This window comes from Balaenoptera borealis (genome assembly GCF_965194805.1).
Source record: "Balaenoptera borealis genome assembly, chromosome: 6".
Taxonomy (NCBI): Eukaryota; Metazoa; Chordata; class Mammalia; order Artiodactyla; family Balaenopteridae; genus Balaenoptera; species Balaenoptera borealis.
Genome location: NC_138863.1, coordinates 89,249,981 through 89,273,268, shown reverse-complemented (window position 1 = coordinate 89,273,268; position 23,288 = coordinate 89,249,981). Strand labels below are relative to the sequence as shown.

General features: G+C 34.9%; 1 protein-coding gene and 1 pseudogene across 2 annotated transcripts in view; one reads left to right on the top strand and one right to left on the bottom strand.

Annotated features, from left to right (window-relative positions):
* LRP1B (LDL receptor related protein 1B) overlaps positions 1 to 23,288 on the bottom strand; it is a 1,905,856-nt gene that overhangs the window by 580,278 nt on the left and 1,302,290 nt on the right. The gene's annotated exons all lie outside the window — the stretch shown is intronic.
* LOC309630498 (swi5-dependent recombination DNA repair protein 1 homolog pseudogene) lies at positions 1,064 to 14,082 on the top strand (annotated as a pseudogene). Its single transcript has one exon. The product of its transcript is annotated as a swi5-dependent recombination DNA repair protein 1 homolog pseudogene (transcript).

Below are 23,288 nucleotides of genomic sequence, written 5' to 3'. Positions count from 1 at the left end.
TGATTTCTTCAATGATCTCTTGGTTATTTAGTAATGTATTGTTTAGCCTCCATGTGTTTGTGTTTTTTATGTTTTTTTCCCGTAATTTATTTCTAATCTCATAGCATTGTGTTCAGAAAAGATGCTTGATATGATTTCAATTTTCTTAAATTTACTGAGGCTTGATTTGTGACCCACGATGTGATCTATCCTGGAGAATGTTCCGTGCGCACTTGAGAAGAAAGTGTAATCTGCTGTTTTTGGATGGAATATCCTATAAATATGAATTAAATCTATCTGGTCTATTGTGTCATTTAAAGCTTCTGTTTCCTTATTTATTTTCATTTTGGATGATCTGTCCATTGGTGTAAGTGAGGTGTTAAAGTCCCCCACTATTACTGTGCTACTGTCGATTTCCTCTTTCATAGCTGTTAGCGCTTGCCTTGCCTTATGTATTGAGGTGCTCCTATGTTGGGTGCATATATATTTATAATTGTTATATCTTCTTCTTGGATTGATCCCTTGATCATTATGTAGTGTCCTTCCTTGTCTCTTATAACATTCTTTATTTTAAAGTCTATTTTATGTGATATGAGTATTGCTACTCTGGTTTTCTTTTGATTTCCATTTGCATGGACTATCTTTTTCCATCCCCTCACTTTCAGTCTGTATGTGTCCCTAGGTCTGAAGTGGGTCTCTTGTAGACAGCATATAGATGGGTCTTGTTTTTGTATCCATTCAGAAAGCCTGTGTCTTTTGGTTGGAGCCTTTAATCCATTCACGTTTAAGGTAATTATCGATGTGTATGTTCCTATGACCATTTTCTTAATTGTTTTGGGTTTGTTTTTGTAGGTCCTTTTCTTCTCTTGTGTTTCCCACTTAGGGAAGTTCCTTTAGCATTTGTTGTAGAGCTGGTTTGGTGGTGCTGAATTCTCTTAGCTTTTGCTTCTCTGTAAAGCTCTTGATTTCTCCATCGAATCTGAATGAGATCCTCTTAGGCTGTCTTCATTTCTTTTCATTCTTTTTTCTTTATTCTGTTCCGCAGCAGTGAATACCACCATTCTGTCTTGCAGGTCACTTATCCATTCTTCTGCCTCAGTTATTCTGCTATGAATTCCTTCTAGTGTAGTTTTCATTTCAGTTATTGTATTATTCATCTCTGTTTGTTCTTTAATTCTTCTAGGTCTTTGTTAAACGTTTCTTGCATCTTCTTGATCTTTGCCTCCATTCTTTTTCCGAGGTCCTGGATCATCTTCACTATCGTTATTCTGAATTCTTTTTCTGGAAGGTTGCCTATCTCCACTTCATTTAGTTGTTTTCCTGGGGCTTTATCTTGTTCCTTCATCTGGTACATAGCCCTCCGCCTTTTCATCTTGTCTGTCTTTCTGTGAATGTGGATTTTGTTCCACAGGCTGCAGGATTGTAGTTCTTCTTGCTTCTGCTGTCTGCCCTCTCTATTTTTACTTTTAAAAATATAAACCATAGTGTATTCTTTTGTTTAAATTTTCCTCCTCTCTCTCCAATTAGAGATACTTGACTTAACTTTTCTTTTTCTTAAAAAACACATGATATAAATAAAAGTATATTTCAAATTAATATGGAATACAGATTTTATTATTTACAATCTGAACCATGATCATAGTAGTACTGTGCTATATCTCTAAATGAACAGCAAAATCCAACAAGATATCTGAACAACTATAAAAAGGACTGTTCTCTAAGTTTTGTTTTAAGTGTGTAAGCTTTTAATCATTTGCACTCTCCATTACTGGATTCTTCACAATTATAGTAACATATTTTGTATAGTTTATGCTTCTTTCTCCGAAATTTTATAAATGTGCACTATTAACTTGTATTGAGTGTTCATTTGGTAGCAGAGACTCTGAAATGTGCCACAGATAAAAAATAGTCTGGTAGCCAGTATTCTAGTAAAATTTTACATTTATTATTATATTACGTCAGACTGTCATAGCAAAGCTATAAGGATGCTACCATCATTTTTCATTTCATAGATGAAGATTCTGAGATTCAAAGAGATTATTTTAATCAAATATACATATATGGCCTGTCTCCAAAACTAGTGTTCTTTCAAAGTCTCCATGCTGAGTGCATTAAAAAATTTAAGGTAATGAAATAATTTCAAACAAAAATCATAATTTTAAAGGTTTTGAACAATTCAGACTTTTCAACAAGCATCTAACTTAATGACAACTGAGACCACATCAACTTCAACCTAGAAGATACACATTAATAATAACCATCCCTTTCTAAATCTAATTTTGTGCAATGCACAGTTCTAAACACTATAGATTAATTCATTTAGTCTTCACAATTCTATAAGGTAAGTACTACTATTATTAAACCATCTTACAGTTAAGAACACTGAAGCAAAGAGAGGTTAAGTGGTTTTTCCTGGATTACAGAATGAATAGTTGCTCCAGGTTATGAACCAAGCACTGATTTTAGAGTCCATGGCATAAATCTCATTTCTACACTGTCTGCTTCCATAGATGGATAGAGTTTAGTCTTCTTTCTCTTGACATATAGATATGGAACTTAGATTATGATGGTGAAGTTGAGTAGCTCATTCATTTATGTTTTTATTTACACTCACAAATTTATTTTTAGGAACAGAGAAGTTCCCTGTGAAGAAAAAGGGTAGAGACTTTGTAAGAGACTCTTTTGAAAGATGTATAGCACAGTATAGTGGACTGAGCACATGTGTTTCCACTTCCGTTTCTTCTACTAACCCACTGCAATAGAAATATGGAAACATAAAACAGAATAAACCCATAGTGAATCCACATAATAAACAAGAGAATGACAGGCATATAAACAAAGTGTACAAGATGGTCAGTGTATGGAAACAGGAAAATGGGGAAATAGGCAGATAAAGTTGCAACCTAGAATGTGATTTTTAAAAGGCTACAGAGGAATGGAAGACATCCCTTTCCACAGAACTCCAGATGACCTTGATTTTAGCTTGGAAATAACAGAGTGAAGTGCAAAGAAAGGTTAAAAATAGGGTGATTAAGTGAAGATATTTTTATATGTAATACTACCTACCACCACACTGTCCCCCACCCTTTGCCCTAAGTTTACAGATGGCTAATGGCTGATAGAAAGTCTCAAATAAATACATAAGCAAAGCTCTTTTTTAAGATAGTCAGTGAAAAATTGGGGATATTAAGGCTGGTGCCCTGCAATAAGGTTCTTTTCATTCTGACCTTTGGGGAACCCAAATCCTGACCTTCTAAAGCAAAACCTGCAAACTCCCTCCTGTAAGACATTTTCATGCCATGCACCTATCTGTGCCTTCAGGAGAAAGCTTCATGTGTTAAAACTCTAAATGTAATGCAGTATGTGTTCAAAGCTAAGCAGAGCTCCCAGGAAGAGATCCCCCTGCAAGGAAGGTACCAAGTGAAAAGAGTTTTATTTTCATAAAGATAAAGGAAACCCAGGATAGATCACCCAGTCCTTTCTTAAATGTCATGGGAAACCGGGATATTCAGTCCAATGAGGAAAACTAGCAGAGTGGAAAGTAAACACTAAGATAAAACATAGAGATGCAAAATGAATAATTCATAAAATATCTTTTAAATCATCATATATTCAAGTACATATCTCATTCTAGAAAAGTTAAAGATTATTTTAAAAAGTAATATTTAGAGAATAAAACAGGACTCAGAGATTAAAAAGTATGTCTAAATAAAAATATTTTTAATAGAATGGCTAGAAAATGTGGTTGAGGAAATCTTCCATAATAAAGAAGAAAAAGACAAACAGAAAATACGATAGAAAAGGAAAGAAATAAAATATCAGTCTAAAAAGTCCAAAAGCTGTACTTGGAATCATTGGATTCTTCACTTCTATGCAGTCACAGGAAAAAAAAAAGAAGAAAAATTCCAGTTTTACTTAAAAATGTCCTTAATTGACCAGTAAAAAGTATCAATTTTGTTAAATCTTGACTCTTCAGTCCAGGCCTTTTTAATATTCTGAGTGACAAAATCAAGAGTGTGCAGAAAGCACTTCTGGTGCATAGTGAAGTATGACTGTGTGGAACAAATGTACTTATGAGATGGTTTGAACTGCAGGAAGAATGTGCTAATTTTTTCACAGAATATCATTTTATCCTTGAAAGAATATCTGACAATCTATGGCTATTCAGACTTAGGTATTTGGCAGATATTTTCTCAAAAAAAAAAAAAAATCATGGAGAACAAAGTTAGAAGACTGACAATACCAAACTTTGAGACTTATTATAAAGCTACAGTAATTGAGACAGTGTGGTATTGTTGAAAGAATAAGTTCTCTTTCTTTATAGAGCCTATGCTCTAGTGAGGGAGACAGACAAGAAATAAACAAATAGAAAAGACATCATTAAAATTCCTATAAATCAACAGCAAATAAATAAATAACTTGATTGAAATTGGACAAAGGACTTAAATAATCATTTCTCCAAAGAAGACATGCAAACAGCCAACAGGTATATGAAACAGGTATATAAAAAGAAGCTGAACATCATTAATCATCAGAGAAATGCAAATCAAAACCACAATGAGATATCACCTCACACCTGGCTATCATTAAAAAAACCCAAAAAACAAACAAAACAAAAAACATACCAATGCTGGCAAGGATGCAAGGATGTGGAGAAATTGAAACTCTTGTACACCGTTGCTAGGAATGTAAAATGGCACAGCCATTATTGAAAATAGTATGGAGATTACTCAAAAAATTAAAAATAGACTACAATATGACCTAGCAATTCCAGTTTTGGGTATATGTACAAAATAATTGAAGTCAAAATCTTGAAGAGATATTAACACTCCAATGTTCACTGCAGCATTATTCATAATAGCAAAGGTATGGAAACAACCTAAATGTCCATCAAAAGATGAATGGATCAATAAAATGTGGTATGTATATACAATGGATTATCATTCAGCCTTAAAAAAGAGGAAAATATTCTGGTGGGGGATGCTGATAACAGGCAAGGCTACACATGCGTAGGGATAGGGGAATGTAGGAAATCTCTGTATTTTTGTGTCAATTTTGCTGTGAACCTAAAACTGCTCTAACAAAATAAAGTCTTCTACAAAAAGGGAATTTTGCCGTATGCAACAACATGGATGAACCTTGAGGAAATGATGGTAAGATCAGCCAGTTGCAGAAGGATAACTATTGTATGATTCCACTCACATGAGGTATCTAAAATAGTCAAACTCATAGTAACAGAGAGTAGAATAGTGGTTGCCAGGGCCTGAGGGAGGGGGGAAAATGGGGGAGTTGCTGTCCAGCAGGTATAAAGTTTCAGTTATAGAAAATGAATAAGTTCTAGAGATCTGCTGTACAACATTGTGCCTACCACTAATGATACTGTATAGTGCACTTAAAAATCTGTTAAGAGGATAGATCTCTTGGCAAGTGTTCTTACCACAATAAAAAAAAGTAAGATAAGAAATAACTGAAGACTGCCATTAGTCCTATAAAGAAAACAGGCACAGTTTCATTTTTTAGTTTCCCTACCTTTGTCTGCATATAACTCCATTCTACTCACCCTTCATTGTACAAGTCTAACCCCACCCTCAGTGAAATACTTCAAACTAGCACATCCCACATTGACTCTTCCTTCTCACTGATTCTAAAGCCTCTACAGACAGAATCATATGGTTTCATATTAAATCGTTGCTTTTTCTTTTCTTTTCACTTGTACTAATTTTGACTCCTTATCCAGAGATGAAAACTCCTGAAAACAAGGATGCTGTCTTGTACTTCTTCGTATGCTTCACAGTGCTTTGCATTCTTTTGAACTGAGCATGATGTAGAAATTACCTAAATACTGTGAAATGACTGGGGAAATAATATCCCTAAAAATATCTCCCATAATAATTCATCACTTAGAAAACATTTAAATAAAGCCATCTCTCCAATTTCCTCTTGATATTATCTTTTAAAAATTTCTCTTTTTAAATATCCTTTTTGAAGGTCCCTCTAACATAAAGAACTTTGGTTTTGACTGTGTAATTATTATTTAGAATCACATTTGTTTCTCTCACTTTTTTTCTCACACTATTATTCATACAAATATACTAGAATCTTCAGAAATTACCAGATTTCAAAATTGCTTGCTTAAGTTGTATGTAAGTAATTATGAATTTCTCTATTTCACTATTACAGGCTGAACTGTGAACTCCAAAATTCATGTGTTAAAGTTCTAACTGTCAGTACCTCAGACTGGGGCTGTATTTGAACGTAAGGTCTTCAAAGAGGTAATTAAGTTAAAATTAGGTTATTAGTGTGGGTCCTAATCCAATATGACTGATGTCCTTATAAAAAGAAAATTAGGACACAGACACACACAGATGGAAGACCCAGGAAGGAGAAGATAGCCATCTACAGGCCATGGAGAGAGGCCTCAGAAGAAATCAACCATGTCCACACCTTGATTTCAGACTTCAAGACTCCAGAACAGTGAGAAAAATTTCTGTTAAGGCACCCAGTCTGTGGGACTTTGTTATGGCAGCCCTAGCAAACGAATACATTTACTAATAGGGATATAGAAGAAATTCATGAGCTATAAAAAAGAATTCATATAAATATCATAAATATAAATTGATTCTACCATACAGTCTCCAAACTCTTTACTCAAAAGAGAAAGAGACAGACAGACAGAGAGAGAAATTAAGAAAGGAAATAAATTTACTGTGACCTACTAAGTTCCAAGGCCTTTGCTAGGCTTTGAACATAAGCACATATGATTGCCTCATCATAAATGAGATGTGATGTGTTAAAACACCTGTCAATAAACAAAATCTATAACTTTTTAAAAAATCCATAAATACAGCAACAAATATCAAAAGAAATAGCCCAAAGAGTTGAGATTGTATCTACTGCCTAGGAATTTGGGTAGGGGAGAATTCTCACTTGTGACTTCAATAACTAAATTTCACCCTAATAGCTCCAAAATCTCTCTCATATCCCTAACTATCCTCTTAATCTTCAGTACATGTATCCTACTACATCGTAGGAATTTCTACCTGACTATAATGAAGTCACTACAAACTTTACATGACCAAAATAAAATCCATTTTATTTTTTCCATGTATGCTTCTTTCCCAATAGATTTCTGTTATGAATTTTTGTGTCCCCTGCTAAATTCATATGTTGAAATCTTACTCCCAAGGTGTGGTGGCTAGGGGGGTGATTAGGTTGTAAGAGTGGAGCCCTCATGAATGGAATTAGTGCCCTTACAGAAGGCACACCCCTGAGAGCTCTTTATCCCTTCTGCTGTGAGACAGTAAGACCAGCTGGCTGGCTGTCAACCAAGAAGCATATTCTCATCAGACACTGAATCTGCTGCCTCCTTGATCTTGGACTTCCCAGCCCTCAGAACATTGAGAAATAAATGTTTGCTATTTGAGCCACCCAACCTATGGTATTTTTGTTATAGCAGCCTGAACTAAGACAGCTTCTGACAGTAAATGGTCCCCAACGCAGGCATCAGAGGTAAAAACCAGATAGTCATCTTTTTTTTCCCCTATCACCACCATGGCATTTCCCAGGTGCCTTTCTGATCTGAGCAAGCCCACTTAATTCTTCACTTTATATTCTCAGGAATGTTTTATTTTCCCTCCATTCCCACTAAAACTGCTTAGCTCAGGACCCCATTATTTCTCACTCCCCTGACTATCATTGCTGAGGAAACACTAGAGTGATCTTTCCAAAATGCAAATCTAAGCATGTCACTCTGCCGCTTAAAATTCTCCAATGGCTTGCTTTCCCCTGCCAAACCACTTAGCATGGCACAAAGGCCATCAATGATTTGATGCCTACTTAACTTTCCATCACCAGATCTATTACTGCCCACTATGCACCATGTTCCAGGAATACTGAACTGCAGTCAACTTTCAATTTCCCAAGGATAGATTAACCACGTTACAGAAAAAAAAAAAAAAAAAGATGAAAATAAGCCAAAGACAGCTTATTTGTAAAGAAAAAGAAGTAAAACTTGTGAATAAGAGAAAAATCTACATATCAGAATGAGTCTATTACTTATAATTATATAGGAACCATTCCATTTTTACATTGTACCTACTGCAAATCAGGAACGCCCCTCCACCTGGACAGTTAGAGGTGAATATGCTTGCTTACAGCAGTCTGTTAGCCTGTTAACTGCTCTTTGGTGCAGGAGCAGCTTTTTGCAGTTTGTCTGAAGCTCTGGGCAAAATTCTATTTCTTAGGGCAGTGATGGTACTAGAAGTCTCTTTGCTCTGCCTTCTCCCAAGACTTGTTTTTATTTATTTTTCTTAAACAGAGAATCTGGAGAATGACAATGAAGGTGGGATGGAGAGCACTGAAGAACAAAGCCCAGAATTTTGCTTTGAAGCCTTTGTGACCTTGAACTGACAAATGTGGTCCAAAATTCTCTCAGTTCATTGTTACATTGAGGTTTGCCTTACTGAGAACTGAGGGGGCAGTCTGGGGTTGTAGCGAAAAAAACTTGAGAATGGCAGGTAATTTAATTTCCAAGCTGATGGCCTGACTGTGCTGCCGGTGAACTAGTACTTGTGCAATGATGAAGGAGAGGATGACAGTGAGAGGGAAGAATTTGCTGACAAAAACAAGGCAGCTCCGAATAACTTCTTGCTGGGATATTTAGAAAACAAAAAGTAGAGTTTATTCAATGAAAAAGATTGTTTTCATCGGAAAAAGGGAAGAGGAGAAAGAGGAGGGGGAGGAGGAGAAGATCTACTCAGCTCAGAGCAGACTATTTCAATATTTTAATGAAATACATTTGAATTAAATATCTACCTTGTATCACAGTTGTGTTGAATTGTGTCTGAACAATGTTTTTTCTGTATTCACCCAATTTCCATTACCCTAGTCAATAGGATAATATAGAGTGGATATAATTTTCCAAAACAATGATTCATTAATATCCTATGCCCTTTTATATTTGTCCTCAATTTACTTCCTCCATATGGAATCCTTGCCTCCACTGCTACACCTAGCTGTACTCCCATTATATGAATGGACACATACCCAGATTTCTAGACTCAGCTCAAATGGTACTGCTGTTTGGGAACTTTGATTGTCCCCAAGACGTAGAGTGGTTCACCTGACCCTTTGTGTTGTTCTGTGTACAATTCTAACATTCCTAATCCTATGGTACTATATTTATTTACATGTCTGTCTCCATGTTTAAAATGTAAGACTCTTTGGGGAATTAGTCTTATTAACTCTTATCCTCTATACATATGCCAATGCCAGTTACAGGGATGGATTTTAAGGCTGGCTGAGAGTCACTACAGTAGGTGAGAGAGTGTGGCTTGGAGTCACAAATGTGCTTTGATATCTGGCTATGACACGTCCTCTCTGGGTGATTTTGAACAACTTACTTGGACTCTTATTATTAGTCTCCTCATCTGTAAAACAAAGAAAATTCTACTACACTCATATAATATATGAAATAGTTAGCCAAGTGACTTAAACGGTAAGGACACTAATCGGTACCTATATACAATAAAAGAAAGAATGAGTCAAAAAAATAAAATCTAAAACATACATGTGACTATACTGATTCTAATACATAAACAATTCAGAAAAACATCTCTACTCACTGTCAATTGGAATGTGTGTGGAATTATTTTTCCAGAATTAATGGTGAATTACTGTATTTCTATGATTTTACACTACTTCTCTTGTGGCTAGCAGAATGTGCCACCCCAAAATATGCCTCTTTGGCTTGGATTATTTGGAACTGATAATTTTAAGGAAAACCAGACACATGAGAAGCTCTGAAAACAGAGTAGGAATTACCTTTTGGTATGAAAAATTTACATTAGAAAGTGGGCCTGTACCAGGAAGAGAGCTATTACCTGAGATAAATTTTTCATCTCAGAGAGTTATCTGCAAGGCAGGGCAACCTTTGTTTACTAAACATCTCCTATTCTCACTTTTCCATGAATAGCCTTCTCTTCTTTGAAGCTGTAGACCCCTTTCCTTAACTCAGGAAATAAATGGTATATAAAACATAAATGGTATATAAACCTCCATAGTATAGCCATCTTTTGAATCTTATATCTTTGTGGGGCTCCTGTACATAGATAATTTTTTTTTCTCTAGTTAATCTGTCCTTTATTACAAGGGATATCGGCCAAGAGTCTAGGAGGGTAGAGAGAAAATTGTTTCCTCCCTCCCCCTTACCACTAGTTAGATTCATTCACCTGGAGGCTGGTTGAGATTAGTAGTGTAATTCCTGACAATGGAAAAGAATAATGCTAATTGCCTGTGGTGATCACTCCAAAGTGATCAAGTTCAAGTCACATATAAAATGGCTTATTAAGATAGAAAAAATAGAATATTAGAACCTCAATTTATATTTGTAACTGTTATAAACAAGGGAGATTAACAGCATTCAAAGACAATTTAATTCTTTGTTTGACTTTTACGTATGCATTGTTTAGGAGAAAGGTTTAAAAGAATCATTTCCCTGCTGTTAAGGGGCTCAGCTTAAGCAAGGTCTAAAGAGGGTTAAGTTAAATAATGACCTTCTCTGTTTTGGACTGAGTTGTGTTCCACCATCCCCCGCCTCCCCAAATCCATACATTGAAGTCCTAACCTCCAGTGTAGACTACATTTGGAATAGGGTCTTAGAGAGGTAACTAAGGTTACAGTAGGTCATAAGGGTGGGACCCTAATCCAATAGAACTGGTGTCATTATAAGAAGACACTATACCAGGGATGTGAGCACAGAGGAAAGACCACATGAGGACACAGTGAGAAGGTGGTCATCTGCAAGCCAAGGAGGCCTGGGGAGAAACCAAACCTACTGACACCTTGATCTCGGACTTCCAGGCTCCACAACTGTGAGAAGATAAATTTCTATTGTTTAAGCCACCCGGTCTGTAGTATTTTGTTATGGCAGCCCTCACTGACTAATACACTGACATATATCTGCTAACTTATTAGGAGCAGACCAGAGCACTGGGAAAGTTATTTAAAAGAGTCTGAGACATTTTGAAGGTCCAGGCTGACCTTAGGAGCACAATAGGAGAAGTACAATAGGAGCCACTGAGAGAAAACTCACCCTAAATTAAAGCAGATCTGAACCTTACCTCTAAAATATATTCCAATTACCTACTTCCAAATTATTTCTAAGACCTCCACTGCTTCCACTTCCACTGCTACCACACTAGTCCAAGCTGTCACAAACTCTCACCTGAACTCCTATACCAGCCTCCTAAAGTTCACCAGCATCCATCCTTTTCCTCTCCCATAGTACAGTCTTCACACAGCACTGAGTAATCATTTTAAAACAGAATCTCATCGCCCTTGGCCCTCCTCTCCTGTGGCATGAAGCTCCTGCTACTCCAGCCACATTAGCCAGAAACTGCCAAGCATTTTCTGGCCTTAAGGGGTTTTTACTTGCTATTTTCTCTGCCCAGAAAGCTCTTCCTAAGACATCTTCACAAGGCTAGATCTTGCATGCCATTCAAGTATAAGCTCAAATAGCATCTCCTTGGCAAGGACTTTATGGAAACTCTTCTCTCTTTTATTTCACACTGCTTTTCCCCATCTGACATTTTCATAAATTTTTATGCATTTACTATCTACTCCAGCTAAATGCAAGTTCATTAAGATAGGGATTTGAGCTGCTTTTCTCACCCCTGTGTCTCTAGTCCCTTGAAAAGGCATAATCTAAATATATAATGATTAATAAATGCTCCCTATTCTAATAGAAATTCTAGTTCTAGAAATAATTGGGGCTGATACTAGAAATACCCCCAATTCAATCGCTCTGATGCTTAGGATATGCTTTGGGCAAAAGGGCTGTGTATGAATGTGAGAGAGAAAGAGATAAATTGAAAAACTGACCATCTAGAATTATTATCACCTGGAACCTGAGCAGTTTCATGGATTTTTCTTTTTTTCTTTTGTTTTGATATCCCTGAATATGTGGGACACTGGAAAACAGATCTTTTTCTTTAAGTAGCAACGGCATCTCAAATTTCTGATGCTGAGTTTCATCAGTGCACCTGGTTAAGGCAGCAAGTAGTGACCTGGTACTGCTCCTTCCATGGCAGTCATGGTAAATGGGGACATTTCTAAGGTTGGGTGCCAGCTCTCTACTAAGTAGTGAGGCATGGCTGGAAGAGGGAGTATCTAAAGGTCGGCAATTAAGATCTTCCTCAGGAAGTAGCCCTGGGTTCCTTTTAGAGATTGCAAACAATAGGAAGATCCATTTAAAATCAAAGTAAGCAGAGAGCTGCAGCTGCTTGTGTTTTCTGCACTCTCTGGGGATGGCTGAGGGAGACGGGAAGCAGGTGACAGCTGAGAACTGGAATTTGACGATCAGCGCTGGAGCTGAGTAGAGTTCCCTTTCCTCCAGGTAAACCAAGATTTCATTTTTAAGATGGGAAGTCTAGGAAACTCAGCCGTGATTTTACCTAGCACTCCACAGGGCTGTGCCTCCACCATCACCCCACATAACCAGTACAAGAAAACAACCTATGAGTGTAACACGTAGAGAAAATGATTAAGCAAAACAAGATCTTCATTTAATTTCTTGTACAGTGTGGTAAAAGATCTTAAAGTAGAGAATGAAGAGAACGGTTAGAACTTTTCAGAGAATCCAGCACCTTCAACACAAGGAAACAGCTTAGAATTTCAAAAAAAAATTTAAACACATAGACAGTGAATATGAAGTATGTGTTTGAAAAATACCGTCAAGAACATCAATGCATGTGGATTTGAAACACTTGATACTGGGTCATGCAGTGATCTTCAAACTAATTTTCTGAATGAGAATCTTCCAAAAAAAAGATTGAATGAAGAAAAAACAAAATTGGTGAAGCAGGTTCAAGAGAAAGGAGACTTTCTTCAAAGGCTAAAACTAGTTAAAATGTATAGATCAAAGAAAGGTCTGTCTCAGACACAGTTGTTAACAAAGAGGTGGAGAAGCTGCAGCCAGCTGTTGCTCTGAGTTGCAGTCAGGTGTGTCTAAGAAATCAAGGTTTACTCAGTTGATAGACCACTATGGGTTAGATGAGAAATTGCTACACTATAACAGAAATGATGAAGAACTTATAGGTGTTTAATTAATAATTTTTTTCCAGAATATCTTTGTAAATGACAACTTAATTAAAAGATACTTATACATTTTAAAGGGAAGATATAAACCATTAAGGGCTTAGAGAAAGATATTATGGTGAACCTGGATCAACTGAGGGCATTCTATTATATAAACATAAGCTAAGATCTAAAATGAAAATTTAGTACTTTGAATAAATTTTTCAAAACACTTGACAGTTAAAAAAAATTTTTAATCATGTTTAAAAAAATTTGTACAATTTTGGATGTAACTTTTAGGTATTTTTTGATTTCCTCTTTGATTTCTTCAGTGATCTCTTGGTTATTTAGTAATGTATTGTTTAGCCTCCATGTGTTTGTGTTTTTTACATTTTATTCCTTGTAATTCATTTCTAATCTCATAGCGTTGTGGTCAGAAAAGATGCTTGATATGATTTCAATTTTCTTAAGTTTACCGAGGCTTGATTTGTGACCCAAGATGTGATCTATCCTGGAGAATGTTCCGTGCGCACTTGAGAAGAAAGTGTAATCTGCTGTTTTTGGATGGCATGTCCTATAAATATGAATTAAATCTATCTGGTCTATTGTGTCATTTAAAGCTTCTGTTTCCTTATTTATTTTCATTTTGGATATTCTGTCCATTGGTGTAAGTGAGGTTTTAAAGTCCCCCACTATTATTGTGTTACTGTCGATTTCCTCTTTTATAGCTGTTAGCACTTGCCTTATGTATTGAGGTGCTCCTATGTTGGGTGCATATATATTTATAATTGTTATATCTTCTTCTTGGATTGATCCCTTGATCATTATGTAGTGTCCTTCCTTGTCTCTTATAACATTCTTTATTTTAAAGTCTATTTTATCTGATATGAGTATTGCTACTCCGGCTTTCTTTTGATTTCCATTTGCATGGACTATCTTTTTCCATCCCCTCACTTTCAGTCTGTATGTGTCCCTAGGTCTGAAGTGGGTCTCTTGTAGACAGCATACAGATGGGTCTTGTTTTTGTATCCATTCAGAAAGCCTGTGTTGACCTACTAAAGAATGGACTTGAGGATATGGGGAGGGGGTGGGGTGAGATGTGACAGGGTGAGAGAGTGTCATGGACATATATACACTACCAAATGTAAAATAGATAGCTAGTGGGAAGCAGCCGCATAGCACAGGGAGATCAGCTTGGTGCTTTGTGACCACCTAGAGGGGTGGGATGGGGAGGGTGGGAGGGAGGGAGATGCAAGAGGGAAGAGATATGGGAACATATGTGTATGTATAACTGATTCACTTTGTTTTAAAGCAGAAACTAACACACCATTGTAAAGCAATTATACTTCAATAAAAATGTTAAAAAAAAAAAAAAAGAAACCCTGTGTCTTTTGGTTGGAGCATTTAATCCATTCACGTTTAAGGTAATTATCGATGTGTATGTTCCTATGACCATTTTCTTAATTGTTTTGGGTTTGTTTTTGTAGGTCCTTTTCTTCTTTTGTGTTTCCCACTTAGAGAAGTTCCTTTAGCATTTGTTGTAGAGCTGGTTTGGTGGTGCTGAATTCTCTTAGCTTTTGCTTGTCTGTAAAGCTTTTGATTTCTCCATCAAATCTGAATGAGATCCTTGCTGGGTAGAGTAATAATGGTAGTAGGTTCTTCCATTTCATCACTTTAAGTATATCATGCCACTCCCTTCTGGCTTGTAGAGTTTCTGCTGAGAAATCAGCTGTTAAGCTTATGGGAGTTCCCTTGTATGTTACTTGTCGTTTTTCCCTTGCTGCTTTCAATAATTTTTCTTTGTCTTTAATTTTTGCCAATTTGATTACTATGTGTCTTGGCGTGTTTCTCCTTGGGTTTATCCTGTATGGGACTCGCTGAGCTTCCTGGACTTGGGTGGCTATTTCCTTTCCCATGTTAGGGACGTTTTCAACTATAATCTCTTCAACTATTTCCTCTGGTCCTTTCTCTCTCTCTTCTCCTTCTGGGACCCCTATAAGGCGAATGTTGTTGCATTTAATGTTGTCCCAGAGGTCTCTTAGGCTGTCTTCATTTCTTTTCATTCTTTTTTCTTTATTCTGTTCTGCAGCAGTAAACTCCACCATTCTGTCTTCCAGGTCACTTATCCGTTCTTCTGCCTCAGTTATTCTGCTATTGATTCCTTCTAGTGTAATTTTCAGTTATTGTATTGTTCATCTCTGTTTGTTTGTTCTTTAATTCTTCTAGGTCTTTGTTAAACGTTTCTGGCATCTTCTTGATCTTTGCCTCCATTCTTTTTCTGAGGTCCTGGATCATCTTCACTATCATTATTCTGAATTCTTTTTCTGGAAGGTTGCCTATCTCCACTTCATTTAGTTGTTTTCCTGGGGTTTTATCTTGTTCCTTCATCTGGCACAGAGACCTCTGCCTTTTCATCTTGTCTATCTTTCTGTGAATGTGTTTTTTTTTTTCCACAGGCTGCAGGATTGTAGTTCTTCTTGCTTCAGCTGTCTGCCCTCTGGTGAATGAGGCTATCTAAGAGGCTTGTGCAAGTTTCCTGATGGGAGGGACTCTGGATGTAACTTTTAATACATTATTTTATTTTGGTAAAAGAGTTCTATTATAAATGTTAAAAATAATCCAGTCAGTGAATGTCTAATCCTAAACTGGTCTAAAAATACCTGCATCTCTTCTAAGTTTATGACCCTTGCTTCCATCCTTTTATCACATATTTCCATCTGGATGGTCTAGCAGGTAATTAAACTCATATGTTCAAAACTTTTAAATAAATAAAATCAAAATAAGCAAGTCTAATCATGTTGGGCAAATTTTAAGGTAGGTAATCTTACTAAAAGATTGAACCTCCTGATATTCTGAGCAGGTTGGGACTTGGAATCACATTAATGTGAAATTTTAAAAAATACGGTGCTATTTTGTTCTGACAGAATAGCAATCTCAATAGGGATCTCTCATGCACTTACTTTTATTCACCCAAGTTCTATGTCTACATCTCTCTCTCTCTTCATATATATATATATATATATGTGTGTATATATATATACATATATGTATACACACACACACACACACACACACACATACACATAGATATATACACACACATATATATACTTTTTTTCCCCCCTTATAACTTCTACTCATTTCGAGATGGGGTTGAAGGGGCCATAGCTGACCATGAGTCAGTTAGAAACAACTATCCATTAACTTCTCTGCTGAAGTCCCTAGAATTGCCTTGTATCAGATTGACCTTCCCAGTCTGTCTGTATGACAGGCATTCTATGGCTTCTAATATAGGATTTTGTTAAAGTTTCTGTTTCATTTTGGAGTCACATGTATTTTTATAATAGACATTTTTTCCCTACTTGAGATAGCCAGAATGAAAGTCTCTGTTCCTGGTAACCAAATTCTGTAGAGAACAGTGCTCAGGAAGTATTAATCTCAGTAGACCTTGTCCTAAATATATCATTATTATTACGTTCAGGTCTTGGTTTTCAGCTTTGTGAAGACTTTGAAAAATAGGAAGTGGGCTTAGAAGATGAAAATCATGATGTAGAAGGGTCTGAGAACCATGCAACTCTGAATGAAATAAAGAAAACTAGGTGTCTAACCAGATATTGCAAATGTGGGAGCAGGGGCTGGGAAAAATAGTACTGCTTTCATCAACTGACAGAATGCCTATGAGTGCAAATGATGATTAATGGTAGAGTCTTAAAAAACGTGTAAACCATTTGACTCAGAAATGCGACATCTAACACTGTACCCTAAACTCTGCAAATAATTAGTTACATGGATAGTCATCACAATATTTGTAATTTCCAAAAAAACCTAAAAATTAAATATTTATATATAGGTAATTATTTAAATATATAATTATATAGTATACAAACATTGTATAAAGTATATAAACATTAAAATGATATTGTAGAAGTGTTTATTGACCTAGAAATCAATGTTTATGACAAATTAAAATTGAAAGGAAGTTTATATATAATTTTTTAAAATGTCATAAATTTTAACTTTTCTAGATAAAGTTTTAAACCAGAGTTCGACAACAAAAATTACTGATATCTTTAAATCTATTCTGTCCATTTCTAAACTCACTTACTGATTAGCATTAATATTAAATTTTGATTTCAATTAATTAAAATCATTTTTACAGTGTGCTTCTTGAGCAATGTTTTCTTTTAATATCATATGAGAATCAATGAATTAGTATTTTATTCTGGTTTGAGCACACTGTATATTAGAAGGTTCCAATATTTTAAAAATTGCTTCAAATGGTTATTCTATCCTGGATAATTTATTACTCTGTTCTTATTATTAAAATATGAAAGTCATTGTAGTTACTACCTAACTCTTGACACTGCCAAATAATTAATACTGTAAAATTTACAGACTAGAAATACGTGAGTATAAATATAAATATATTACTGGGAAAAGGTTAAAAAATAAATACTGTCACAAATAAATGATCTTTGGTGCTCCCATTTGCCATGTTCCTGTCTTTCCCAAATAATTTAATATATCTATTCACTTGAAAATAAAAACATATAAAACCTCCATGTTATAGCAGATTTCAGGGGGAAATGTTGACCATTTAAATAATGTTACCAAAATATTATGTCATTTCAACTCAATACTTTCAATTGAATTGGACGGGATAGCTGCCAGCTGGAGCATACTCTTGAATCAGAAAATTTTTAAAAATTGTGATTTGTAAAGTGAGCATCATCCTATAATCCTTTATTTTGTAATTTATTGAATCACAAATGTCATATTTTAAATGTGAATCATAAAACAAAAATGCATGTGCTTTTTATAAAGAAACTCAGAATGAGCATCCCTATGTGATCCCTTAATTGTACCCTCATTTTCATACCTGGAAATCCATGAGATAAGGACTTGGTATACTAGAAATAAGTCACAATATAATGTTCCTGAATAAAGAATGTAACTCTGAATTTGCAAATGCATACAGTTCTCATTATATTGGGGATTTAAAACAAAATGGTAACCTTATTGATTTTTTAAGAAGAAGGAATGGTAAGATGATCTGGAGATGTGATTTTTGTCATTCTACACCAAGTATTTTCCAACTTTGACTAGATTTCTCACAACCAGAATTCCCTCTGAAAAATATGGATGGCAAAATATCATGAGAGAAAAAAATACATGAATGCTTAGGTTTAATTTGCATGGAAATGATTTGGAGGTATATTGGCTATTTCAAAAAAAGAAAAACATGTTTCAAGGGGGCTGTCCAGATAAATTTTCAAATAGTAGAATATGGTTAAATAATTTTGAAATTTTCCTGATAGTATATATTATAGCTATGTTCTATAACTATGCAGCTTTTATGTAATCTATTGTCCATCCAATGGAAATACAAAAAGTATTCTAACTTAAGAAGTCTCGACAAAATTTTGCCTCCATTAAAGGCAATATTACAGATGATGAGGTCAGATCCATTTTAAAAAAAAACAAAAAATGTTCTTCCAAATTGAAATCTTAGCAGTCCTTAAAATGTCACAAGTATTATTCATGTCTCACTATTCCAGTAACTACAGAGTCCTCCTGCAAAGCTCTTAATCTCTAAAATAACAGAATCTTTTTTCCTCCCACACATAATCTCATTATTAGTCAATTCAGCACAGAACAATCTCATCACTGGCCTTCTGCATACTGTCCATCTTTGATACATCCAAATCTACATATATAGAACGATTATACCCACAATTTAAAAACCTAAAAGCAAACAACTTTTTAAAGGTGCACATGATTTATGGTCACTTTTTTCCCATACTACTGAAGATATTCTTTCAACGGTTATAGTTTAAATATGGAACCTTATTAATTAGAATTAAATTGATGCAGACATTTATTTCAACTTTGTGCTGATACTGATTATGAAAAGAGAAAAAACAGAAATTTGATATTGATGCTCAAGTACAAATTATTATTATTTTTTAAAATTTACCTAAATCTAGGTATATATGAACCCCCCCCCCAAATCCTCTGTGATCAGATGCCATCTATCCAAGTCTAATTTGGGTTGAACAAAACTGCCAAACCCAGTAATTCCCCCTTATCTGAGGTTTCAATTTCCATGGTTTCAGTTATCCAAGGTCAACCAAGATCTGAAAATATTAAATGGAAAATTCAAGAAATAAACAATTCATAAGTTTTAAATTGCACACTGGTCTGAGCAGCATGCCAATATCTTGTGCAGTCCTGCTCCGTCCAGGCTAGGGTCCCCAATCATCAACATAGTCTGTTCCTGACATCCAACCATCTATGTAGTCATCACTCAGTGATCCAGGATCACCCAAAGCAAATGATTCTCCTTGTGCTGGATAGTCAGAAGTAGTAGTAGCCTAATGCTATCTCACACTACCTGTGCCATTCACCCCACCTCACCTCATCACATAGTCATTTAATCATCTTACATCATCACCAGAAGAAAGGTGATTACAGAACAATATTTTGAGAGAGAAGAGAGAGAGACCACATTCACATAACTTTACAACATATTCTTATAATTGTTCTATTTTATGATTAGTTATTATTGTTAATCTCCTTCTATGCCTAATTTATAAATTAAACTTTATCATAGGTATGTATGTATAGGGAAAAAAACAGTCTACAGATTTTGGTATCATCCTCAGTTTCAGACATCTACTGGGGGTCTTGGAATGTATCCCCCCAAAATAAGCAGGACTGCTGTAGTAAAAGGACTCAGGTCTGATTGTTTAACTCAATTGAAATGAATAATACTCACCAGATCATGATATGATTCCAAGCTATTTGTTATATTCCAACATGAGATAATGCCTACAGTATATGGGCAGACTTCTGGAATGACCTCTTTGACTCTCTTGATTAATTTTCTAGCTCTAATTAAAATGTTGTTGAATTATATTAACTCAAAATTCTATCATAACTCTAAAGCATACTACATCTTTTCCCAATGTAAACATTTACTATTTCTTCTTTTTAAATGAAAGGGGAGACATGGGCCAATATAAAATAATTATATCTCTACTCAAAAAATTATACATTTTCAAATTTATTCTTGTTTTAATGCCATACATGAATAATGTAATTTTTTTCCTGAAAGTGACTCCAGAAAAGTTAACTTTTAGTAGTTTACAAAAGAGAAACGATCACTATTTAATGCTTTTAAGTATGGTAAAGCTGAGATTATTTAATTATTCCATTTATGTTAATGAGACCATTCTCTGATCACTAATTATAATCTGGTTAAAAAAATAGTACTTGATGTACTTTGCAATTGTAGTATTTATCCATTCTGTAAGGTAATTAGCATTAAGAAGTGTAACATATTGGAACACAGCAATTTAAGGTGACAAAAATTGCTGGAATAGAATCATATATAGTCCTTTGGAGATTTCTCACTTTACTTTAATGTAAAGTTTGATGGGCTATTAGTTTTCATTAATGGTGGCTTGAGTACTTAGAGAAGACAACTATATCCTATACTTAGTACTGGGAAAATTGCCTGGATATATTTCATATGTTACTGTTACTTTAATGAATAGTATTATAGCAATTAGAAGACTGACGACTTAGAAAATTTAGGTGGTTGTATTTGAAGTTCTTTGAACTAAGTGACATTGTGCAGTGTACACTAAAAAGTAAATTACCCCTCTTTAAAAAGTATGATTTGAAAGCAGAATCACTTAAGGTAAACAGCATAATTATAGTGCATTTAAAATAAACTGGTTTGTATATATCAAATTACAGAGGGAAACGCAATATAAGTGTAATAATTAAATCACTGAATCTTTTGCTGAAAAGCGGTTGTAACACGATTTTTAAGTAAATAAGGTATCGTTTGAATCTTTTTAAATGATATGTTATTTGTCCAGCTTTTCATCACTTGTATTTTCTTAAGTAGAACTTGCTTACATAATTCAGGTATAAACTTGACAATAATAATTATATAAATATCTAATATAATTGCACTGGTGATCATTCATATATCTAAGAGAATTAACATTTTTTTCAATCCTCGTGATAGAAACTGGCATTATTTTTTCTGATATGTTTTAAAGACTCTTCATTAAAAGAACCATTCTCAAGCATTATAGACCATGTTTCATGAATGCTTTCTACTGAGTAATATTTTACAAATGTATACTCTGGTGTCTAGAGATCATTCTCTCAAAAAAAGTCAATCTTTTTTTAAAGAACATGTTAATAATTTTCCTAAATCTATATCATTTTAACTGGCATAATACAATTTCATAAACATATAAATCATTCAAGCTTTTAATTTTAGAACATTTGAAATTAAAGCAACAAACTAGAAGTTCTACCAAGTTAAGTTAGTTCTAAATAACTATAATTAATTTCTTCATATGACTGATTTATGGTTTATTATTTCTATAAACATACACCATAACAGCTTGAATAATCATATTTACTAGAAATTTCTTTCTTATTAAAATGCATAGTCATTAATAGCAACTTTGTATAAAATAAATTGGAAATAAAGAAAAACACATGGGGCAGAACTAATTTCAACATCATTAAGAATTTCATACACACAAAACTTAAAGCTTTCCTTTAGAGAAGTAAAGTTATTGTAGATGACTACTTTTAGCTCATATTATATGCGTAAATTAACTGTATATACTATTTTAGTAGATTAGTTCAATGACAGCAGTAAAATTACATGTACACATCAGGTATTTTTTAAACATAGCAAAAGCTCCATGGAGGAGGAAAGTAAGTTGGATGCCTAGAGCATCAAAAAACCAAAAAGCAAACAAAACAGAAACAAAAAAACTCTTCTAAAAGCAAAAAGTATTTGAAAATATGGTCCATTAGTAAATTTGCATTTCCTGTTTTCTCTCTCTTCCTTAAATGTTCTTCCCCCCAGACACCTGAATAACTCACTCCTTCACTTCCTGCAGATTCTTCCTCACTTACCATTTCCCAGTGAAAACTGCCATGACCTCACTACTTAAAATTATAATTTTTCTGGTTCCTCTCTCTCAACCCAAGTCAGCACTCCCTATTCTTATGCCCTGGTTGAATTTTCTCCATTAGTGTCTTTCACCACCTGACAAATTTTATTTCACTCGTTTATTTGCTTTTACAGCTGACCCTTGGAAAACTTGGGGGTTAGGGGCACAGGCCCTCTTGGAAGTTGAAAATCTGGGTATAACTTATAGTCAGCCCTCCGACTATGTGGTTCCTCCTTACCTGCAATTCTGCAACCAAGGGTTCAACCAACTGCAGATTGTGTAGTAACATAGTATTTATTATTGAAAAAAATCCCTGTATAAGTGGATCCACATAGTTCAAATTTGTATTGTTCAAGGGTCAACTGTACACTCTTTTCCTACACTGGGAATATCGGCCCCTTATAGTAATGGAATTGTTACCTGCTTTACGCCCTGCTGTTTACCTAGCACCTAAATAGTGCCTGGCTCAAAATAGTCACTTGATAAATTGTTGAATGGGTGAATGAATCAAAACTGTGACAGATAAGTATGCTCTCTCTATTATGATACAATATACAAGTATAAATAGAAACATAAGAGAAGCAAATCCTGACTCTTTTTCATTAAGCTACATTTAAAAGAAAGAAAACAAACATAAAAGAAGTGTATCGCCACTCTCTTCTCTGCCACCCTATCTTTCCAAGACAATTTGATACCAGCAGCTTTTATAAACACCAGGTATTTGTTTTTATTTATATATTTTTAAGGCTTTCTATTTTAACCAAAATTTGTGATGATAGGCCAACAGTCACAATATCAGACTTCATACAGGTTATTGGTCTCTGAGGATAAGAAGGAATCTTTTTGGTATGAGTGGGTTTCTCAAGCTTGGCACTATTGACATTTTGGGCCAAACAGTTTTGTTATGGGAGACCCTACTGTGCCTTGTAGGATGTTTACCAGTATTCCTGTTTTTTACCCACTAGAATGCTAGTAGCAACCCCTTCTTCCCAGCAGCTGTGATGTTTTCAGACATTGACAAATATTCCCTGGTAGACAAAATCACCCTGGGTTTGAGAATCACTGGCATAGTGAGAAGAAATCTAACTCTGGAGGTAGACAGAATTATGTTAGAGCCCCAGCTTTGACCTTGAACCACTCACAATGTTTTCAGAGGCAACACTGCAGTTTCAATATCTCCTTTGCATGGTAACTGTGTCTATTAGTACTAACGTGTAAATTTGGAGAGTAGACGCTCTCTAA